Source organism: Strix uralensis, chromosome Z, assembly GCF_047716275.1.
Source record: "Strix uralensis isolate ZFMK-TIS-50842 chromosome Z, bStrUra1, whole genome shotgun sequence".
Taxonomy (NCBI): domain Eukaryota; kingdom Metazoa; phylum Chordata; class Aves; order Strigiformes; family Strigidae; genus Strix; species Strix uralensis.
In genome coordinates this window covers 37903350-37926092 of record NC_134012.1, presented here as the reverse complement: position 1 = coordinate 37926092, position 22743 = coordinate 37903350, and the positions used below count along the sequence as shown (strand labels likewise).

The 22743-nt window shown below is 48.6% G+C and overlaps 1 pseudogene; it reads left to right on the top strand.

Moving 5' to 3' along the window:
• LOC141938236 (hydrocephalus-inducing protein homolog) overlaps positions 1-22743 on the top strand; it is a 73096-nt pseudogene that overhangs the window by 28134 nt on the left and 22219 nt on the right.

The window sequence follows — 22743 nt, the reverse complement described above, 5'->3', positions numbered from 1 at the left end:
CAAAAATGCCTTGAAGGCCAAAACTAGTTTTCCTCTGTTCTCTATTTTTAATTACACAGTGTGTGACTTCCATGCAAGCTCAGTGCGTTAAAAGAAAATCTCATTACCTTCTCTGGGCACTTGCCTGGACCGTTCCTTTACCGCTCTCTTCTCGCCTGCCTGTCTCAGACTGGACCCTGAGTGATCCTCTTTCCCCTCAGAGGCAACCAGGTTTCCCCACAGTTCACTTCAACCTGATTCTTTTCCAATTACATTTGATCTCGTGCCAGATTATGTCCTAGAGTCTGATCAGGATGTTTTTTTCCTCCTACTTGCAATCTCAAGGATGGTCATAGCTCCAAGGCCACTGTCCTGCTGTCAGAGAAGCTTTTGAGATCTCAGAGCAGAGAGGGCTTTTTCCATGAGAGGAGGCAGTGCAGGACCCTGCTCTGGGCTGTGACCCCAAAAGATCTGGATCATTAGAAGGTCTATCCAGGGGTTTGCTCTGTCTCCCTCCTGCAGGACTTTCTGGGATGTAATGGTGGAATTATTGTCGTTGATGGAGGTTGAGTTGAGGGTTGCTCCTCGGTGGCTGTAAGCCCTCCTCACGTGCAGCGCTGTAGGTCAGCCATGGAGAAACATTTCCCACTGCACTCCAGGGGGAGCGAGCCAAAGCAAGTGGTTTTGGCGCTGGTGCCAGCCTTTGCCTGAGGCTCTGTCTGTGTACAGCTAGTAACGTCCATGACCGTATTTCCTTTTGAACTGTATTTGAATTTAGCTGAGTGATGATTGCTATCCTGTTTATACTACGTTGCCTCGATCTGCTATACGTGGAGCCTTCCACTCATCCCCCCAGAGTTGTCACCTGCTGGTTCTTCATGGCCAGGGACTGGAGCGTGCAGAGGGGACAGTGATATGCCAGCTAGGAAGCAACTGCTCTGTAGCTGTGCTCCCTTATCTCTTGGTTGTGATCTTTAAACACTAGAATAATTTCTGCTACAGCTACCAAGTAAGGGAGAGATTAACTGCGTCAAAGCCCTACAGAGGTGGCCAAAAAGAGGAAAAAGATAAGGTGGTTCAAGGCTACATGTAAGGGTTTGGATTCAGAGATGCTGGTCCAGACTTCTTTAGTGGGTGATGCTAGGCAACGCCCTTCCCCTCTCAGGGCCTCTATTTCCATGCATGTAAAGCCATTGGTTTCACCAAAGTGATGCAATGCCTGAATTCATTGGTTTGCTTTTACAGTGCTCTGGGATCCTCTGGTGGAAGGCGGTATAGGGCACAGAGAGCACATTTAGCTTGCTTATCCCTGCAGGTCCAAAGGGGAAGAAAAGAGTGATGCCAGTAGCCTGCAGCTGAAACCCAGCTGCGTCTCCCCTTGCCAGTGAAGCCCTGCAGTGGGTGCTCCTTCATCTTGATCTGCCTCCCCCAAGCAGCTCTGTGGTAGGAAAAGCCAGTTGGGGTTGTTGGTGGATTCTCCATCCGTTGTGGCAGAGACTTTGAGCCGGGAGGCTCTCGAGGGCTGCTGGCTTTCAGAAACCTCCGCTGAGCTTGTAAGCATGGAGTAAAACTACGTGCCGTGCCCGTGAACAGCAAGTGATAATCTGATCCGTGTGGGACCCCGCAGCTTGGGGTCAGCCCCTTGCTGAGCTGCTGCTGTTCCTCCCCGAGCGCTTTGCTGCCCCTGCGCTCACACGAGTCTCTGCAAATATGTTGCTCATTAAATTATCTGCTTGGTTTGTCTCTCCCCGTGGCTGCAGGCTGCAGAGGCAGAAAGAGGACGAGATGGATCATTGTCTGAGGGAGTGCAAGGTGGAGCCCGCTCTCCAAGAACGCCGTTCCTTTCTCTCCCGCCCCTTCCAGGACCAGCGGGCAAAGGCGCAAGGAGACTCCATGCTTTTCTCTGACGATGTGTTCACCCTTGAGCCTCTGGTAAGCGATAGCTCCCTTCCTTCTCCTCCCTGGCTGAGGTCACTTGGCAGGTCCCTGCATCAGCTGGCTTGATGTGCCGAGAGAAAACACCAGGTTTCTAGTGAGGCTGTGAGAGCTTGTTGCAAAAAGCATTTCTGTGGGCTCCTGACAGAGCGAGAGGCTGCCTAAAGCTGAGCTCTGCTGCAAGGGCTATAAATTAAGGGCACTTCATAAGTGTCCTTACACTGCTGAGAGCTATCGATAATTATGAGTAAGGACACAGTTTACACGTAGCGTATGGGGATTAACAAAGGATATCAGAGCACTCTCAGTTCACATATTGACCTGAGAAATGAAATGGTCCTCTGAAGGAGGCCAAATTCAACCCAAGTTTGATCACAGACATATCAATCTCTTCATATAACCTGGATGGATACCATGGCTGAATCTCCCTTCCAGTGTCATCTGTGAGCCTGGACACAAGGCTGGCAGGTTTAAACAGACTTTTTGACTTTCATTGCACATAGGTACAGAAATTTTTTTGCTTTTTCTGTTTATGCAAGCAAAACGCCATATCCTTCAATCAGCCAGAGCCCTGGTTCTGAGTATTTGCATGGTCTGAGATGAAGAATGGCCACTGTCCGAGCAATGCAAAATCCCTTTTCATCTTGGAGTAAATCCTAGGATAATCTCAACCTCTTCTTCCTTTTAAAATAGGTGAAACTATTTTTTTTTTTTCAAGGAAGGGGATCATCTTCTCTTCTCAGTTACTCCTATATCACATATAAGTCTGAGAGCCACCAATGTTGACACAGCTGCAGTTTCACACCACTATAGCTGACAGCAGCATGATGTGACCAAGAGGTTGTGTCAGAGTGGTGGGAATATTGTAGAGCGTGGGAGCTGATCAGCTGAGCATTAAGAGCACGCTGCGGTGTGTCAGAGCTGGTTTTGGAGTGGTTCCCAGGGCTCCTGCTGCTTTTCAGTCGGACTGTGTCTCCACAACTAGCTTAGCCTGCTCTTGAGCTCCTGAAGTGCGTTAAGGTGAGGTCCAGAAGTCCAGCTGCCCACAGCGCCGAGTCCTGGTACTCCATGTAGTGACATACGGACATAAAGGGTAGCGTGGCCTCAACTCTCGAGTGGAAACCTTTCCTGAATGTCTGTGTTAATGTTACGCAGTTTTCTCTAGGACTGAATATAAGTGGGCTACTGCATGAGTCTCTCCCCTTCTGTATTGTCCAGCATTATCAACCTTTTGATTTCCATTAATTCCATTATTTATGGAACAATCAGGTTCACATTCAGTTTTGCTCATGCCTGTCTTTCCCCCTGGCATATGGGTGTCTTTACATCAAATGGTAGTAAGTATTTTCTCCTCTTTATCAAATGTAGAATCTAAAAATCCACTGCTGCTGGCTTCCACAACCTTCTCTCCAGTGACAGCCCTGTAACTTTTAGCTTGGGCAGACACCCTTCTTGCACTGCCATGTAAATCTGCTGGAGAGGCCCCCCAGAGATGGGACCTTGCTGCCTCAGACCTTCTGGCCAAAAGTGGCTGCTCTCTTCTTCCCACCTCTCAGCCGTGATGTGTGGGAGCTCCCCACAGAAATAATGAAATCCTTGTAACAGGTGACAGGAGGAAATAATTGCTTCCAGAGGTTAAGAAGCTGGTGGAGGGAGAGTAATCTTGGAAACGCTTTCTGGGTGGGATGGCTTTGCAGGGTTTGTGCAGAAGCTTTGTTGTGTCAGTGGACCATTAGCTGCCAGTATTTTCAGGTGCTGCAATCTGTAGAAGCTACAGCAGGTCACTTCAGTCTGTATAGGGTTAACTTGCTGATGAAAATAATAACAAAAAAGAGGAGGCATGATTTTGGAATTACCGTGTGACCGAGAACATTTTGAGCAGTTGTCCAAGCCTATGGGAAACAAGCTGATACACAGCTCTGACTTTCTGAGCACATCTCAAATTTGGTTTATTTTTGCATCTACACGTGTTATGTCAGCAGAGGCAGCTGTGATAGAGGCCCAGGTGGCTGCCAAAGGACAAAGTCCTTGCTGTTTGCTGCATCCTCCCCGCCACAGCTCGGCTGTAAGTCACATTGCAGACCTGTGGGAGCTGACTCCTTGGAAATGGCAACCAGAGGAGAGGGAGGACGAGGACTTGTTACTGTTACACTGACCTTGACAAGTCATCGCTGTCCTGTCCTTGCCTGGTAGTGACTCTTCAGTGTCACGTGTGAACTCTGAGCTGATGGAGGTGGTCTTCAAGATGTCCAGGTTGCGAAGGTGCTACTGTTGTTGATCCAGAGGTTGGGCCAGGAGGTAACAGTGTTGATTGTTGCTGCAAATCTGCACCTCAGCTGGGGAACCAAGCTGTTCCCCATCCAGATGAGAGGCTACTGCAGAGCACTTTGTTTTTTGGCAGAAGACACCATCTCCAGTGGGAGCCGTGGTCCATCCCACAGCTCCCTGTGGGTTCAGTTATTTATGGAAAGAGGCAGATGTTGGCTTTGGCACTGCCTTTCTCCTAAGTGCCCTGAGCTGACAGGATGCACTTTGAGTGTCATTTTAGTACTTCTGTTGCCAGCTCTGTCTTTTGTTTCTTTGACTGCTTTGAGCAGTGATTTCCTTCCACTGCCTTCCCCCTCTGCAAAGCAAAGCAGGTGATTTGGCCAGCAGTTGGTGGTGCCCGGCTTTTCAAGATCAGCTTTTTCTTACTCAGACTGGTGGAGATCTAGCAGATTCTCATTATTTAGGGGCTGAGGGAGAAATAGGATCTGCATGTATTTACGGTTGGGCTCTTGCAGAGAGACAGCTGTGAGTCACGGTGTGCCATCCCCTCCCGTATCACCTTGCTTATGCTGTAGCAAAACCAGGATACGACAGCTGGAGTGGTTGTGCTGTACCATCATACATCCACCATCTGTATTTTATGGCACCGGCCAGCTGCAGCCTGTCTGAGGCCAGAAGTGTTTCAGCCAGAAGTGTTGCAATACCATGTTCACAGCACTGCGTAGTTTTACATCTGTCCTGGTTACCATCCATGGTGGTTCTCCATGCTCTGACTCAACTGCCATCCTATAGAGAACACGTAGCCCAGGCAGACCGCTGGCTCCTGAGGTGCTACTGGAGTGTGAGCCAGTTTGGTTGCTTCGTTATAGCCCTAATTTAACAAAACGCCTCTACCAGATGCCAGTAAAGGTAAGAGACTTAGAAAGTTTTTTTGCAGCTGCTTCCAAACTCCCATAAATTTTGTTGATAAGTGTTGCTTGTTCCCTGCTCTTCATTGATGCTCTAAATAAAGGCTACAGGACTGTGGTTGAAAACAAGAAATGTGACATTTGAAGACAAATGGTTTGCTGTCTCCTTCTGTTTCAGGAGGGAGATATCTGGCCAAATTCCTCAGCTGAAATTAATGTGATCTTTAGACCCCGAGAAGCCAGAGTCTATCAACAAACGGTCTACTGCGACATCTCAGGTACGGCTCCTTTCTCCTGCTTCTGTTGCCCACAGTGGAGGCACAAGTAGTCTTGCAGCCCACTCGGTTCTCGTGTAGTTGGTAGGAAGGGTCAGTGGTCAGCAGGGTGCTGGTACGTGCCCACTGTCCCTGCGGTTTCCAGGTGGTCTCCTGTCCAAGGCCAGCCCTCAGGATGTGTCGCTACAAGCCTGGATCACTGATCCCAGAACAACCAAGGCAGTGAAGGGATAGGTTTTCATGCCGTGGGTTTGCCAGCATTTGCTCTGCTGCCAGGTGCCTGTAGAGGCCAAAGAGCTACAGTGGCCAGGATTCAGGCACTTGAGGCTGCTCCAGTGGTTCAGAGCATCCTTCAGACAAAGATCCCACACTGTCATCTTAGCAGGCTTACGGAAGAAAATGAGCATCTTAGAGTTTAGCTATAAGCCTTGCAGTCTCAGTTCCTTTGCAGCAAGGGGTGTGTGTATTAGCAGTATGTTTATGGCTTCTCTGACCTCAGCAGTGAGGTTTTCCATAACTGTTCAGCGTGCTTCAGGTAAGGTGTCTTTACAAAGCTGAGCTCTCGGTATCATGGTGGGCATAGGTGAGTGCTTCTCTCTGGAGATCACAAAGCCCTGTCTTATTTAGGTGCCACTGCAGGAGGTGAGCCCTGGAGCCCCGGGCACGGAGCTGTGTGTCAGGCACAGGCAGTGGCTGAGACGCTCTGCCTGCTGGAGGCAGTCTCAGACGTGCATACTGCCGTTAGCAGGGAGCTTCGCCTTGCCTGGGCTCGTACTTCTCGGCTCCTGTTCTCTTGTCTCTGATTGCATCAGTATAGATGGCGTATTTTTATCTTCTGTTTTGTGAGCTTTGTGCCTTCACTGAATGGATTTCAGAGCTCATCTAAGCACATGGGAAGAAATTCAGAGATTGTGTTTTAAACTCAGCATCGCTTTTTCAGGGTGCAAACTGATGGCTCAATGAGAAACCAGCCCGAGGGGTTGGTTAGAAATTAGAATCCAGCCCCAAGGCATATCTCTTGAGGGAAGGGAAGAGTCCTGTATCTCCTCCTGGAGCACCTAGAGCTGGTCCCATCCAGCCCCGAGTCAGGGAGTAGCACTGAGGCAGCCTGGACAGTCCAGGATAACAGAGGGAATTACCGTACTGAAGTGGAAATCTCTCCCTAGGCCGCAAGACCAGGCTGCCCCTGCGCATCAAAGGGGAAGGCACAGGGCCTCGGCTCCACTTCAGCTTTGAGCAGCTGGACATCGGGAAGGTTTTTGTTGGATTAGAGCACAGCTATGAGGTGATTCTGAGGGGCTGGGGGGGGATCCTGATGGCTCCCAGGGCAGCAGTGAGCCTGGTGGACCTGTGGGATTTCTGGCAACTCAGGTCATTGTGAGCAGGGAGTATTTGACATACTAGTCAAATCCGGGGGCTTTCCCAGAATCTGGATACTTCTGATGGGATCTGAAAGGTGCATATGTTGTTTGTGAAGCCTTAATCCCTGCTTTTTGGCAACCTTCCCTGGAGATCAGCTGGGAGGCTTCATGTGAAAAAATACCCCCTTGACACATGGAAGCAACACTGGGACAAAAAGATAAATATTCAGAGGCTTTTGTTTCAGCCCTGGATGCAATGCACCTTTGTACCCGGGCTGTTAAAAAGCAGCTGGAACAAATTTACTGTGTTTGAACTCCAGTCCAGTGCAGCCAGTTTTTGGTTAAGTGCGTGCTGCTGGTTCCTGAGAGTTGGAGGAAAGCTGTCCAGCCTCCTGGCTCAGAGCTGTGTCTTGCAACAGAACTGGGAGTGCTTTCCCTTGCTGACCAGTCTCTCGCCACTCTTCAGATTTGCTGCATCTCTATGAAGAGCAAAGCATTTCTGGAAATGAAGCAAAGGAATTTTCTACATATTTGCCTCCCCCTGCCAATGGTGTCAAGTCTTCTGCAAAAAAAATAAGATAGGGCAACTGAAAGAGGTAGATCTGAGGCAATACTTTTAAAAGCTTGACTGTGGCAGGGAAGGACACATTAAGGTGTTTTCTTACCAAAATATTGTGCTCTCTATGCATTTTTAATGGTGATACTTTATTGATTATCGTTTTATTATTTTCATGACTTGAGAAAATGTGACTAAGTAGATGATACTGTTAGTGCTGTACTAAGCAGCTAGACTGGAGGTAAACCTCAGCTCAGCGTTGGATCCCTAAGTGCAATTTGTAACTGAGGTGTAAAAGACAAGAGAGGAGAGAGTAGTTTTCAGGTTACCCTTGCAGAGCTTGAATACGTGAATATTTTTAACAGCAGCTGCAAAATTAAAAAAATAAGGGACATCTCTCTGCTTCTGTCTCAATTTTTCTACCAGGTTTTACAAGGACAAAAGTTAGGGAAAAGAAATCCAAAGCAGATAGTTAAGTCCATGGAAATGGCAGGATTTCACCCTGCAGCAATCAGAACCTTTACCGCTTTGCTTCGGGTGGGTTTGTTGGTGACTGACAGCGTGCTGGTACTCGCAGCAGCTGTGGGCATTTCTCACCCAACATGAGAAGAGCTGACTCTCAACAAGTGCTACGGGATTGTGTCACTTGATCGAGGCAGTAGATCTCTCAAGTGTTCAACAAAATACGGCTTAGTTCTAAATTTGCAGTTTATTCTGATAACGGTAAAGTCTTAGATGGTGGCTGTGAATATTTAAGAAAGAGAAATTCTTTGGAATAGATAGAGCTGCTGTGCACCGCACGCTCATCCTTTCCTGACACGTCTGTTTGAGCAAAGACTAAGAAAGTATCCCATTAAAGGAAAAATAAGAAAACTAAATTACATACCGTAGCAGAGTTGGGGAGTGCTTCTGAAGTTGGTTATAGTGCTGCCCTGAGGTGTCTTCTACATGCAGTAAACCTGTTGGCTGCAACATGTTCTGCCCTTGGCAGGATCGGACTCATCGGGAGCAGAATCAGTTGTGTGATGAATCACTAGTAATGCTGCAACTGCCCTTCCTTGTTCTTAGGGACAGGTCTGAATCGACTTGGTGATGCTGAGCAGCTCCTCTGCACTGCAAGTCGAAGTGGGCTGCTCTGCGTCAGTGGAATAAACCCTGAGTGACTGTTTCTATGAAGCTGTCACTGCTTTGTACGAAAAACCCAAAGGCAGAACTTGTCCTGTTGCATTTTCTTTGGCTTCTGCCAAGCAGCAGCACACAGCATCTTCTGCTTTTTACAGACGTTAATTGCTTAATCAGAAGACAAATCAGCCTTCTGTAAGAAAGGAAGATTCCTTATGTATTTCCATTTTGCTTTCTTGCTGCTGCAGGTGGTCCTGTTTAACAAAGGAGCCATTGACACTGTCTTCAACTTGGTCCCTCCAGCTATAGCTCTGGGCTCCTGCTTCACCTTCCTCCCCCAGGAGGGCATCATTTTGCCGGACGGGCTGCAAGTCATCCGGATCTCCTTCAGTTCCGCCATCCTGGGGGAGTTCACAGAAGAATTCAGGTTCAGTGTGAATGGATCCCCTGAGCCTGTGACCTTGACTATCAGGTGAGGAGGGTTACAGGAGCTTGGTGGGAACATCTGTAGCTGTCTCTGGGTAATCATCTCCCACCTACCTCATTTTAGGATGAAACAGAGAAAAAAAGGTGTTGTCTAAGGTCTTAGTCTTGACTCGGATCCTAGCATCCCCACACTAAGAGCCCCACTGATTTAAAGTGGGCAGAGGAACGATGAGGACAGGTGGTGGCTGTTAAAAAGAGAGATGTCATTATATAAAGCAGTTTGCTTTTCTTCCTGGTCTTATATATCGTCTCCTGAAGAGCAGAATGAGTTGTATTCACTACGGTGATCTCCAGTGGGGACTGAAAAAGGTCTGGCAGCCATGAACTGCACAGCACCTGCTGGGCTGCATTTTGCCCTCAGCTTCCCAATGTAAAGCTGAATCTGTTGAAGTTAACAGATTGACTCTGGATTTATGCTGTTGTAGTTGAGATTAAAAATTCGTCCCTTAATTTTAATACAGTGGTGAGTAGAGCATTAATGTAATCGTGCTTACATATGCCCTGGTAAGGGCAAGGTGTATTTAACAAAGCAGATTTGTCAGAAGACTTTTGTTGCTCCCAGCAACTGTGCTCTGTACATGGACCAGCAGAAGAGTTAGGGCAAAATCCTCCCTCTCCTGCTCGTGGAACAAGAACCGGAGGACAGCACACATGGACGATGGCTTTTGGGAGTGATGAAGTGTTTGATGCTCTTCTCTCCCACCAGGTCACCCTGTGTTCCAACACTGTGAAGAGCTACGAGCTGGCACTGGTGGTGGACGTGTGCGGTGTTGGCAAGGCGGTGTCAGCGCTGCTCCTCACAGCCAGGTATCAGCGCTTTCCTTGCAGCTCGTCGTCTCTCCTCGTGCATCCAGCACCACGCTGCCTTGCACGTGGTTTGCTGGCTCCATCTCCAAATGACAAGTGTTTCTTAATGAGCTAGTTCTGCCCAGCTAGATGTGAGATTGGCAGTGTTCTGAAAGCAGCACCTGTACTCCACGGACAGGCACGGCCCTGAGCCTTTTACTAAGGGGAACAGTAATTATATTCATTATTGGCCTGTTTTTTGGTGCTTGAGGTGTAATAAGTTTCCAAAGGGCCATCTTTCCTCCTTCCCGCAAGTGGTGGACTTGTGCTGGGTTGCAACCAAAATACAGCATTCATTTGGGCCGCAATGAGCAGCCTGCTGAGAGCTGGTGTCTGGGTCAGTTAACGAAGGTGCATGCGAATGGGAAAGGGGCTTATGGCAGGACTGGTGAGGGAAGGCTCAAAGCACGATTGTATGAAGGGGAAAATAGTCCTTGATGTGAAAGGTGAGCTCAGGTTTCTCTGCTTCCCTCTGGTTCTTTTGAGCACTAATGTTCTCAGACTTAAGCCAGAAGATCTTGCTGCAGCCAGATTCAATCCTGTTGTGCTGCAGTGGGTGTTGGTTTGATTACAAGAGGGATGAGTTCACTGTGCTGTTCCCTCTCCCAGGCAGAGTCATCCAGTCAGTGCCTGGGCTGCAGTTTTGTAAAACAAGTGCAAATGGGGACAGACAATGCATGGAGCCGTGGGGGTGCAGGAACTGGGAGAGGGTGATCCCCCACTGCCTAAGGCAGGGGGTGGCTTGTGCCCTCCATCGCTGGGGCAAAGGGCTGAGTTCTCAGGCAGGGCAACAGCGGTGTGGGAGAGGAGGGAGTCATTTTCACTGAGACACTGGAGTCTTGTGTTCTTTGAGCCTTGGTGAGCACTGGTCCTCAGTGGGAAGGCTCCCCCAGAGCTCACGCCTTGCTGGGACTGTTGGGAGGGTCCTTGCAAGCCTCCTGGGGCAAAGAGCGGGCAGAGCTGATCAGGCAGCTCTGGGACAGGGCACTGTGCGCTGCCTGGGCACTTGGCAGCCTCTGCGAGGCTGAGTCCCAGGGTTTTGCCCCACCTTTACAGGAGGTGGTTGAGTCAGAAGAAGTTAAAGGTGATTTATCGCTGTAGGGGTATTAAGTGTCTATTTGACAAATGTGTTATGCTCTATTTCATGCTACTTGGGGAGCAAACGAACTCTACATTCTCTCGGTATCTCTAATTCCCTTTTGGTCATCTCTTTGCCTAGATGCGTGGTTCCTCCGCTGTGAGTACTCAACCCTGTCGTGATGTTTGGACGGTGCTTTCTAAAATTCCCTTATCAGCAGATGCTGACCCTTGTGAATGACAGCAATCTTCCAGGCTGCTACAGGGTTCTCCCTCAGGTTTGGCATTGCATCCGCCTCCTGCCCTCAGATGTTATCAAGGGGTTTATTAGGGGAAAAAAGGGTTTGGATAAGACCTTGCTGGTTTATATTCAAACCTAAAGGTTGCTGAGAAAAGGAAGCTACCTGAATATAACTTCAGGAAGCAGTTAGACAGGAACCTACCTGAGTATAAACTTCAGGAAACAGTTTAAACTTTTTAGGAAGCAGTTTATATTCTAGTCTTTGGGGTGCTTTCATGCAGGAGAACATAGAGGGTTGTGAAAAGTTGCTGCAAGGAGGCTGCCAGCCCAGGAGTGGGTGTTTGTGGGTGCAGCAGCTTTTAGACCCCCTGAGGATGCTAAGCCCATACAAGTCTTGCATCTTGCTTTGTACCTTTCTGCTTTCTCCTGGGGATTTTTGAAAATGTGTGTGAATTGCCATTGTGTAGATGTTGAGGAGTTCAAAGTTTCCTCAAAGGTCACTCCTGTGTGTTGCATTTGACTCTGTCCCTTACAGGAACACAAGGAGGACACTTCTGTGTGGTACTCCAGCCCCGTGCCGTGGGGGATTGTCCAGCCTCACAGCTCGGTGGAGGTCCCATTGACCCTGGAGGCCCAGGTGACGGGAGAGCAGGACACTGTTGCTCATGTTGCAGTGTTTGGGAGTGAAGGATCCCGTCTGGTGAGTTCCAGGGGATGTGGGCCTTTGTGCGACTCATCTTGGTGGGGTGTGAAGCGTAAGGCAGGGTTGCTAATTCCGGGGATCCTTCCCGGGAAAACAAGAACTTGTAATATATGCTGGTGTGGACAAGGAAAGAAGGGGTTTGTGGCATACACAACAGCTAATGCCTGTGAAACAAAGAGCTTCACTCCACAGTCAGAACTGAGTATAACTGTTGTTCAGCAGGGATTCTTTATTCGCAGCGCTGGGCAGCACTGGGGATCACTCCACCATGAGTGCCACGCTTACTAACAAAACTCTCTGACTAATATACACAAAAAGCATACGTATGCATCAGGTTTCCTAGAAAAGACAGTCTTATGCTAATGGGTTCTCAGAATTCATTTACATAGTCTGAGAGTGCGTAGTAAAAATAGAGTGAGGGTCTTCTCCCCACCTTGGTGGTCCACATCACCTTCCTCACACTGTCTGCTAGCTGAACTTTAGGTTTCCCATGTCCATACATGGTCATGGAGTGACCTCATCCCTCCTTCAGCTCCTGTTTGTTTTGAGGAGGTTGGTTTAAACCGGCTTCCAGTCGCTTTTCTTGACACTGGCGTCTTCTCAGGCACTTGTCTTGCATTTTTAGGTCCCTGTTATCAGGGATGTACTCGGAGTTTGCCAGACTGTCCAAGGCCTGTTTTATCTCCACTAGGCAAGGAGTTACAGGTTTCAAGATGTTTTACCAGTGGGTAAGATGTCAGAGGGTAGTTAGGAAAAGAGTATAAATGAAATTATATACATTGCAGTGAAATACGGGAAAAATAAAATCTAGTGAAACACAAGTGATGGTTAATGTTAAAACTAAACGTCCTACTTTACTGGTTTCTATACATTAACAAGGTCAGGAGGTCTTGTAATTTCAAGTATACTCGCAACAACTTCCCTTCACCTAGAGAAGAGGAAGGATGTATCATCCTAGGTGGTAATCTAAGTGTCTGACACAGCATTTAATTACGGTAGGTCAGTCGGGATAAGAGGGCCAGTCTGAAGCCCAGAACAACCCCTGGGTCTCGTACTCTGCTGTGCTATTAGATGAACCGCACTGGTGCTTCGTTAGGCCTTTTGTTCAGGAGCACGCAGGGACGTCCCTGAATCCTGCTAAGGCAAGTGCTGTGTAAGAGGCCATGCTGAAAGTCAGGGCCATCACGTCTGAGAAACATCCATCATATCTCTTTGCCAAGAGCCCCAGCCAAAGACTCATGAGTCTCCACAGCACTTGCACGTGGAGCACAGAGACTTTTTTTTCTACTAAGTTTGGAAATGGATGAGGCAAAGCATTCCTGGACTAAAGCCTCCTGAAAGATGATGTCCACATTCAGGCATACACAACAGCAGCAATGACAACAAAATGTAGGCAAGAGAATGTTGTCTGTAGTGTCCTGACTTCATCTAGCTGAAATCGAGAACAAATATAGATAATTAAACTTTAATTTAAGATGATATCAACTTTTGAAGCAGCTGTTTTAAAACGTCTTCTCATCTCTCTGAGCATGAAAGAGGATGTCACAGGATTCCTGGGAACCTTAAGCTTTCTGTAACACAACGAAAGGCTGACATTTTGAAAGTAGTTACAGGGATTTAAACTTTTAATAAAACAAGTGGAAATGATGCTGCTAAATCTCCTGAATGCCTCCTGAATGTTTTTAATGATGAGAGAAGGTGGTTTAGCCAAGGGATCCACATTCCTCCTCCAATAGTCTGTGCCAGTTCTGCAAGAACAGAACTTTTGGGTCTCAGACTGTCAAAAGAAAACAATACTGCTTGAATGATGTAATTAATAATTAAAGCCCATTATCCATATAATACCAGGAATACACATATGTGCAAATCAGAGGCAACTAACTTGTGTGATCTCTACTCTAAAGGGCCTGCTTTGCTTCTGACTTGTGCTGGCTTTCACAGGTGTAGCTTTGGGGCTAAAGTCACTGTCCAAGTGTGCTGTGCAGCAGCAGAAGTCAGGGAGGGTGGTCTGGGGCAAGACTGAGCAGTAAAAGGAGTGGGAGCAGGCACAAGGTAGAGGAAGGAGAGTTAACAGTGTGGAGGAGGTGTGAAAAAGCAAACACAGGAACCAGGGTTTCTTTATCCCCTGATAACGGGAGCTTGTGCTTTTCAGATGGGATCAGTCCAGATCCCACACTTGCTCCAGGCCTTCTGTTTTGGTTTTACAACACTGAAAAAACTTCAAACAGCCATAATTATCCCCCAGTCTAGGAGTACCCTTAGAGCTGTCTAATCATTTTAAACTTTCTCTGTTGTTTTTTTTGATCTTTCCTATCTGCTTTCTGGAGCAGAAAATCCATTTACTGAGCACTGGAGAAGGAGCAGTTGTCTACGTGCACCCAAGTAAGATAAATTTCGGCAGTATCCAAGTTATACAAGATGCTTCCCGAAGTCTCCACCGCTCCAATCAGAGTGTCATCCCTGCATCCTTCAGGGCAAAGATGGTAAGTATCTGTGGGGCTATTTTCTAACAAAAATGACTGACAAGCAACCTGTGACTTGATTTTTATATGCAACATTTGCATATCACTATATGATTGAGAAAGCAACGTATTCCATCACAATGCAGCAAGAGGAGCCTGGCTCTGGGGGCAGTTTTAGCTGGGGGACCCCTCAGTAAAACAGAGAATTTGCATAGATGTTTGAGCAGAAATGAGTCTGGATCATTTTTGCAAGTTCTCCCTTTATTTTGTGGAAGGTAATTTATCTCTAAGAGTCATGTGCTTGGAGCTCTGAGACCAAGAGAACGCTGTGGCCCTTTGCTCCTGAAAGGGCATGGGTTTCCGCACGGTTTCCCTGTTAGATCTGCATTTGCTTTCTGTCGAACTGCTGTTAATGATAGAGACTAGGGTGTGAGATCTGTCCTCAAACTGCTCGCAGTGAGGTGAGTTTCACACCTACTGGGGGTCAAACCAGCTGGGTTGTTGCACAAGAATGTACGTGTAAGGGTCGTGTACCTACGGTGGACTGTGTCGCATTGCAGAGCACCTCTGGAGACTGGCTGCAGAAAAAGGCTCTTTAATTCATGGAGGCTGCGTAGTGTGAGAAGCTGCATAGCCGAGGGAGGTTGGGTTGCTCCCTGGCAGGGGGAGCAGGGCTGATGCAGCCAGGACAGGCTCGTGTGCTGAGGCTGGTTGGGGTGTGCTCCCCACTGGAGGGGGGATCTGTGAGGGGCTTGAAAATGGGTTCAGAGGAGGTTTGTTCTTCTCCATACTAGGTGGGTCAGACTTCTGGGGCTGGTTAGCCCAGACCTGGCACTGTGGACTTGGTGTTGTGGATGGAGCATCAAGCAGTGTGTGAGAGTACAGGCTCAGCCTCCTGGGCCAAGGAGGGGGCTGAATTTCCCTCGTGCTGCTTTTCCAGCTGTTTGGGGGATAAATGTAACCTCAAAGTGGGGGATTCCCAGAGCAGCTTGCTTTGATTCCACAATGAAAACCTGCTTTCCATCTCTGCCGAAAGCAAGCTACCTGGGGTGGGTGGTACTGGTGTACGAATGATGGGGTTTGCGTGCTCATACCAGGCACTGACCCGCAGAGCTGCTCAGGCACTGCTGTCCCGGTCCCTCCCTCCCCGGGCAGCTTGTGGTGTACCCGGGGGGCTCACAGGGTATATCTGCCTCTGCATTGCCTCAGGGCCCTAAGGTATGGGACTGGGCAATAAATCCTATCCTGCTTCACTGCGATCTCTGCAAATACGGTGGCTAATCAATAAATAGAACAATAAATACGAGGTGGTTCAGGGATGGTTTCTTTCCCTGCAGTAAGGGTGGGCTCTGCTGCTCCATAGTCCCCCCTGCTGACCCCACAGGCTTGACTTACCCCACGGTGAGCATCTCGGCTTCTCAGGACAGCTGCTGCTATCATGGAGGTGTTCAAGGAAGCAGGTCCTGAGAACCTGCTCGATCAGTCGTTTCAGCAAGGGCTCTTCAGACTCTTCAGCACCCTGATGCTGAGCGTGCTGGGTGGAGGCAGCACTGCGGCAGGCAAGGTGTGCTCCAGCTGCTCCCCTGTCCTCAGCAGGTGCCTCCTTTGGTGCTGCTTTGCTGCCTCAGTTGAAGTTTCGCCCTTTGCTGCTGCCTTAGGCTGCCTGGCCATTTATTGATGGGAAGAAGAGAGGACTGAATAATTTTGGAGATAAAATTTGAGATGTAGTCAGGCATCAGGGTGAACTGCACACGTACATCTGAGAGCAGAGGCTGTCCCTTAGCCTAGATGGTGGGTGACTTGGACATCCTGCATCCAGTTGCGCCCCTGAACCCAAGTCTTGTGTTCTCTAAGATGGAAAAGCTGCTGCTTTGATTTCCTGCTTGGAGATTGCTGCAGGACGGTGAGCTGTGATTTCCCTGTCTCCGTTTGATGGCTATTCTTGAAACTGTGGCTGTTTGCAGTTAGGCTTATAGATCACGGTCCCTGCTCAAAGGAAGGAGCTATGATTGAAATTTTCACAGCAGCATTGGATCAGCAATGTTACAGCACGCTGACTGGCAGCTCAACAAACTGAATGAGATTAAATTAAGGGACAGCAACAGGGCAAGTCAAAGGTTGGTATCTTGTTCGAAACAGGAAAGGAAAATGCTGTAATGCAGATGGTCACGGTGCCACCTTGGTGGTGGTATTAACCATCACACGCAAATTGCTGTTCCTGTCAAGCCAAGATTTCTTCTTGCTCTATGGGAGAAAAGAGCATTATCTGAGCAAGCCAAGATGCTCTTTTGTGGATAACTTCACTTTGGGGTGGTGACTTAAGGAATTACCTGGAGTACCCCTCGTGCACAGGCTTCCCCGTACCGTCTCCTCTTCTCTCTGTTGGATGAGTTGAGTCTTTTATATTCTGAGTTGTGGGGAGTAGCACTGAACATCTCTGCCACCAGAAAGAAATAAATAAAAAACCTCCAAGTCTGTGCATTGAGATGGGGCTTTTCTGGGTTTGAAGAAGAGCATAGGGACTTTGTAGCCTAGTCCTCTGTTGGCTTATCCCTGCGTGCCAGGGTGTCTGCAGTTCTGTGACCCCTGGGACCAGTGTGTCATCCCGTGCTGAATCCTGTGTGTGTCTGACGTACTTTTCCTTGTCAGATTGCTTTCCCAGCTGCCAGGCAGCCCTGTTAGAGGATCCTCTGGATCCTGCAAGGCAAGAGTTTGAGCTTTTTTGGGTAGAAAAGACTGGAGGAACAGGTCAAGGTGAAGGGGCTGCTGCAGCTTAGCTGGGACTGATGCGACCTGCTGAAAAAGATGGCTGTTTCTCCTCCTTGCTGCCGCTGTCATCTTCTTTCCCTAAGTGCCTGATTTTTTTGCCATACTGACCAGTACAAAAGAGTTGTATTGGTTAATGGAAGTGTTTGCTCTCCCTGCAGAAAGGCAGAAAGGAAAAAGCATCGTTCTTTGATCATTTCCTACTTGTTCTTTGTCACTCTGTCTTCTTGGGGATCTTTTATTCAGCTGCTAAGAATGACATCTCTTGGCACCACGGAAGGCAGCTGCATATCATGCCTGTGTGATCAGAAAAGAAAAGACAGAGGTGTAGTTTTTGTTAATCAGTGGCAGCTTTCTTCTCCCTGCATAACCACCATGCTGGGTCTCTCATGTGCTACCATAGGGAGCCAAACGGTGGTTTCCCAGTGCCTTGTAATGAGGGAGGAGGGAGAAGACCTTTCTTGGGATTTCCTCTTCTTATGACAGTCCTAATTTGGGGTCCTGACTCCTTTGACCTGATCCTTGACCTCCCTAATCCAGAGCCCTGTGCTGCTGGTGGAGCTTGCTGCTGCCTGGTTTCCAGCAGCGGTCATACAGCCAGATGTGTTGTCTTCTTCAGGAGGGTGCCTGCTGAGTAGATCCCCCTCCACCTTCCCAGGGACGAGCTGCTGTCAGATTCAAGTGGAGCTGACATTGCAGAAGAGACACAGGTTTTTTAATTTAAAAAAAAAAAAAAAAAAAGCTGTAACTGTTTATCTTCTCACTGGGATTCACTGAAGAAAAGTCAGTTGATTTTCAGGCAGTGTCTAAAGGCTCATGGTCAAACGTGATGTAAGCAAGGGGAGGACACGCAGTTCCCATTCCCGTACTTGCCTCTCTCCTCATTAGTGCAGGATTTGTTTCATTTACTAATTTCGTTGCTTAGTATCTCAAGCTTTTGACAACATTCCCTTTATTAAAGAAATGGCCATATGGAGAGACAGCAAAACGTGGAGATAAACTTAAAAACAGTGCCAATAAAGGGATGCTGCTTTAGTGATTCTGTTTCCTGTTCTGGCTGATGGGCAATTTTGCTGATATCCAAGCGAATTGTTCAGGCTGTGGGGAGGGAAGGCTTTGAAGAGCGTGTTGGCATTGTTTGTAGCTCTCTCCAACTGAAGTTGGAGCAGACTTAAATTGGCAAGAGGGGCTGGTTTTTAAATCTACTGTAAATTGCTTTTTTTTTTTCCTCCAAGCATCTGAATAATTAGCCAGCCCGTCAGTGTTTGGTCGTAGCAAGACAGGCAGACAGACAGTGCTGTGCCCTTCAAATGATATCTGCAATGCTATTTAGAAATGAGTGTTAAATTAACTTTCCAGGATACGGGCAGCACTGGCCCTGAATACGTGATCACCCAAGGTGAGCAGAACTTTTGAAGATAAGATGCACAGGCTTAACTCTTTCCAGAGCTGTCCCACCGGAGCCTCATGGTGCCCCAAAAGCTCACCTTTAGGCTTAAACCATTAGTTTATATTTTAAAGGCCATGTTTTGCTAATACAGCAGTACCAATTTGCTGATTTCCACCCAGTTTGGTCTTGCCAGAGCTGGAGAGAACCATTCATTGTAGCCAACTGTGCCTGGAAACACACGGCATCAGTCGTGAGCAGGGGTCATGGCCAGGAGCGTCAGTCTTGTCCTGGTGACCGGTTGTACCAAAACCTGAGGAAGGTGGAAGGCTCTGTCCCTCCCAGTGTCGCACAGGCTTAGGTCCAGCAGGCTTAAGTCCAGAGCATGTGGCTCTTGGAAAGGGGAGCAGAGGTGTGGAGGAGACCTTGGAAAAGGTGCCTGAAACCTGGCCACAGGGGAGAGTTTGGTTTTTATCACGTAAGGTATCTTATATGAGTTCATGCGCTTTCAGAATTTCTGTTTTTCAGTAATGGAAGAAATTGTTATTCTGCTTGTCTAGGGAAACTAAACTTGTCGTATCATGCTGCACCTGTTGGTTAACTGAATTAAAGAAGGGTAGAATCTTCAAGGCAGTTACGCTCCTACAAGCAAGAGTGACTCAGCCGGGTGCTTTTCCCAAAGGAAAAGCAGGAGGAGTTTGGTTATCAAACCAGGTGGCCCTGATCTCCCCAGCCCAGCAAGGAAGCGCAGATGGAATCTGGAGGGGTGAGCTGTGGACTGAGGACACAAATGGAGACAAGCTTCGTTAGCTCACTCAGCAGTCTGCTATTGGCTGAACCAAGCTTGACAAGTTAGGCTCTGTTGTCAGTGGCAGTGAGTGCCACACTACTTTTTTTTTTTAGAGGCTCTGCCTTTTGATTTCATAAAACATCCCCTTGATGGTGTTCTGGGGCAGAGGCTAAACCAAAGTGGTCCCCATCTGTGCTTTTGCCGAGGAGATGCTGGTGCTGAGGTGCCAGGAGGTGGCTGGTGGTTGGTGGGAGCATCTAGCCAGCCTCATGCCCTGACCTCCACCTCCTGCTGGGGCTTGGGGCGGTTTGGGGCTCTCTTCTGCCACTGGCAGTTTGTGTGGATAAAGAGCAGCTTCAAAATGAAGAACGCAGGGTCCCCCACCTCAGGACTGCTGAAACACCTGGGAGAGGCTCTGTGCACAACTGATGTAGGATGAGGTTTTATTTCCCCTTCTTGTGCAGCCTCCGTGAGGAGCGATGGGTCGGCTGACAAAGGTGTGAATGGTCTCTCTCTAGAGCTGTGGCTTGGTAAAGTACAGCTGCATTTTTAATACTGAGTTCTGCTTCCTCTTTCACTCGTGCAAGGCCAGAATGACCAGATCACTTTAATTAACTACCTTTAAGTAGCTTCGAGAGAACTGAGTATGGTGGCTCCTCAGTCGTCCCTTAGAGGAGCCATCCATCTATCCCATCTATCGATCCCTTCCTCCATCCCTCAATTGATCCCTCCCATCGATCCCATCCATCCATCCATCCATCCATCCATCCATCCATCCATCCATCCATCCATCCATCCATCTCTCGGATGCACGGTGGTGTCTTATAACCAAATTTTGGCAGCTCTTACTCGCAATGGAAATCTGTCCGGGGAGAAGCTAATAATCTCAGCATTGAACTTCTTGAATAAGTGATTGATCACCACCCTTGCCTAGCACTCAGGGACTCTGTGCAAGCTCCTACAGGGACAAAAGTAGCCACTGTCTTTGTCTATCCAGGGCACAGGGCGACTGGGTTGTGTTCTGGAGCATTCAAGGATAAGCGAGTAGCAGGGACGTTTTCAGAAGTTAGATCGTGGTCTTCAAAGTGGGGGGATTTTTTAGCGTGGCTCCAAGAGATTCCTTGTCTCTGGGACACAGCCTGGATCCACGTAGGCAGAAGCTGACCTGGAAACCTGAGTGAATCTGGCCCGGCAGAGCCTTTTAGTCCCGGCAGGTCTCCTGTTCAGTGGTGCCCCGTGCTGCCCCTTGGCCCCACATCAAATGCTAACCGAAAGAATGAGGACACGATGTGAATCCTCCTCCTCTGGAGTGGGCTGTTGGCGCTGGCTCGCCCTGGGAAATTCAAAGTCTGGCTCCATTGAGACAGCCTATCATTATTCCTCAGTCATAGTTTCTTGGGTACAATTTACTGCCTGGCTTGCTGCCAAGCTTTGATAAATGAGCTTTGCCAGATAGCAGACATGCAGATTCACCTCTGGAGCAGAGCTATTGGGTCTCCTTTTCCAGTGAGCTACCATGAATCAGAGGGCAAAGACAACCTAACACTCACCGGCTTGAACGTGTTGGCTGGGTAGCCCTTGGCTGGTCACAGCGCAGTGGATGCCTCTGAGGCTGGTGATGGGCTGTGCATGGGATGCAGGGGCAGCAGAGGAGGGTTGGTGGGATCCTGTGTGAGGCCCCAGAGTTTACCCTGTGCCAACGACCTTCCTCCATCCCACTCTCATCTTGTTTTTTTTAAGACTTTCTTTTGCAGCTCTAGAGGACAAATTAAATGGAGTGGAATTGATTGATTTTGCCAGCACCTGGAATAATTTTGATGCCTTTGGCATGCTCCATCCTGGGATGCAGACGTGCAGACCTGACCTGCTGTCTGTGCAGGGCACAGCCAGCCTAAGGAGCTAGCCTAGCTGGGGCATCCTACACACGCTGCTGGGACCCTGCCTGCTCAGCAAGTTATTGCTTCCCTGGCCCCCAGTCTTACGCTTGCTAGCAGAGGTCGCTTTGGGGGGTTATTTAAAATGCTTCTCAAGACTTCAAAGTGCTGCTTGGTTTTCTGATGCTCTTCTCCCTTGGGCTGGCTGGTGTCCTGTTAGAGCTGAGTGCTGCCAGTCTGACGGATGGAAACTCGAGCTAACTTCACCTGGATCAAGCATGTGCTTGGATCATGGCAGGATCATGTTGCTTTCCATTAAAAAAAAAAAAGGGGGGGGAGGGGGGCAGGAAACCTCTTCTCTTAGAATACTGCAGAGTTTTGGGTGAGTAGTGCCTGTCATCCCAAACACAACACTGAACTGTGGAGTGCAGGCACCACCACCACTGTGATGGACACTTGGAAGCTGTACACCTGCCTCCCAGTGCGTTTCCTGCTGGCCAGAGAGCACTGTGTGCGTTTCCTCTCTGCAGGCTTGCTCCCTGGGAATGTGGTTTTAGAGGGGCTGGAAGTCCAGCACCTTCATCCTTGGAGAGAGGTCCATGAGAAACCAGAGGGAAGAGAGTGCTTGGGAAGCTCGGGCCATGCCTACAGGGCACGTGCCTTCCGGTTTGCTTTCTGCTTATTCCTTTACTGCTCTGCTATGAACATTTATAGCTGAATTTTCCAAAGCAGAGGTCACTGGGGCACCTCACTGCAGCTGGTGATCAGTGGGAACCGAGTGCTTCAGTTCTTCGGGGGCTGTCGAGAAGCACTGAGTAACTCTTGGGAAAGAAGACGTTGGTGTCAGGGTTTTGATCAGCCGGTTTTGCAGAGTTATTCTTCAGGCTCTCAGCAGTATCCCCCAGCCATGTGGCTGCTGCGGTGGGATTTGAGCAGTCCTGGCTTCCTCTGGCCTTAAGCCTTTATGCCAACCCAGCCACCATTGTCAGGAAGCCAAGAGAGGTAAAGTAGCTTCCTTTGGTGTGCACTCCAAAAGAGAGACTGGAGGGGGAATAACCTCCTCCTGAGGATGAGCATCCCTTGGATTGGGCAAAACTGGGTTAATGAAGTGAGTCTGTTAAAGGAAGGTAAAATACAGGTTGTAGAAGCTCCTGCATAGTTGCTGTTTTCAGACACTAGCTTGGATTTAGGGAAATGGAGCCTTTCTGATTTTTATCCTCATATCTTTAGTCCTTCCTTTTCCTGCACCCCACAAGAGACCAGTGTCCATCGTTTCCATGCTAAGTTAGTGTTTGGCTTGTCTTACAGGCTGGCAAATGCTTGTGCTGGAGGATTGAACCCAGTGAAGGAGTGATTCCCCCCGAGACAGAGGTGTCTGTGGCTGTCATAGCAAACTTGGATGACACGGAGAAATTCAAGGACGAGGTGAACCTGTTCATAGAGAACAGCCACACCTACGTTATCCCCGTCCGGGCTGTTGGCATTGGCACCACGATTGTCACTGACAAACCCTTTGCGCCGGAGCTCAACTTGGGACCCCACTTCAGGTAGGGTATCTCTCAGCGTCCACTTCTGCCGTGGGCTCAGTAAGAAGGAGTTTTGCTGTAGTCCTTCAGGTTAGTTGTTCTTCAGCACTCAAGGTCCTGGCTCTGTTTTCCTGAAGCCACAGGGCTTCCTTTAGAAACCTTCTATGGCCATTTGAAAGTT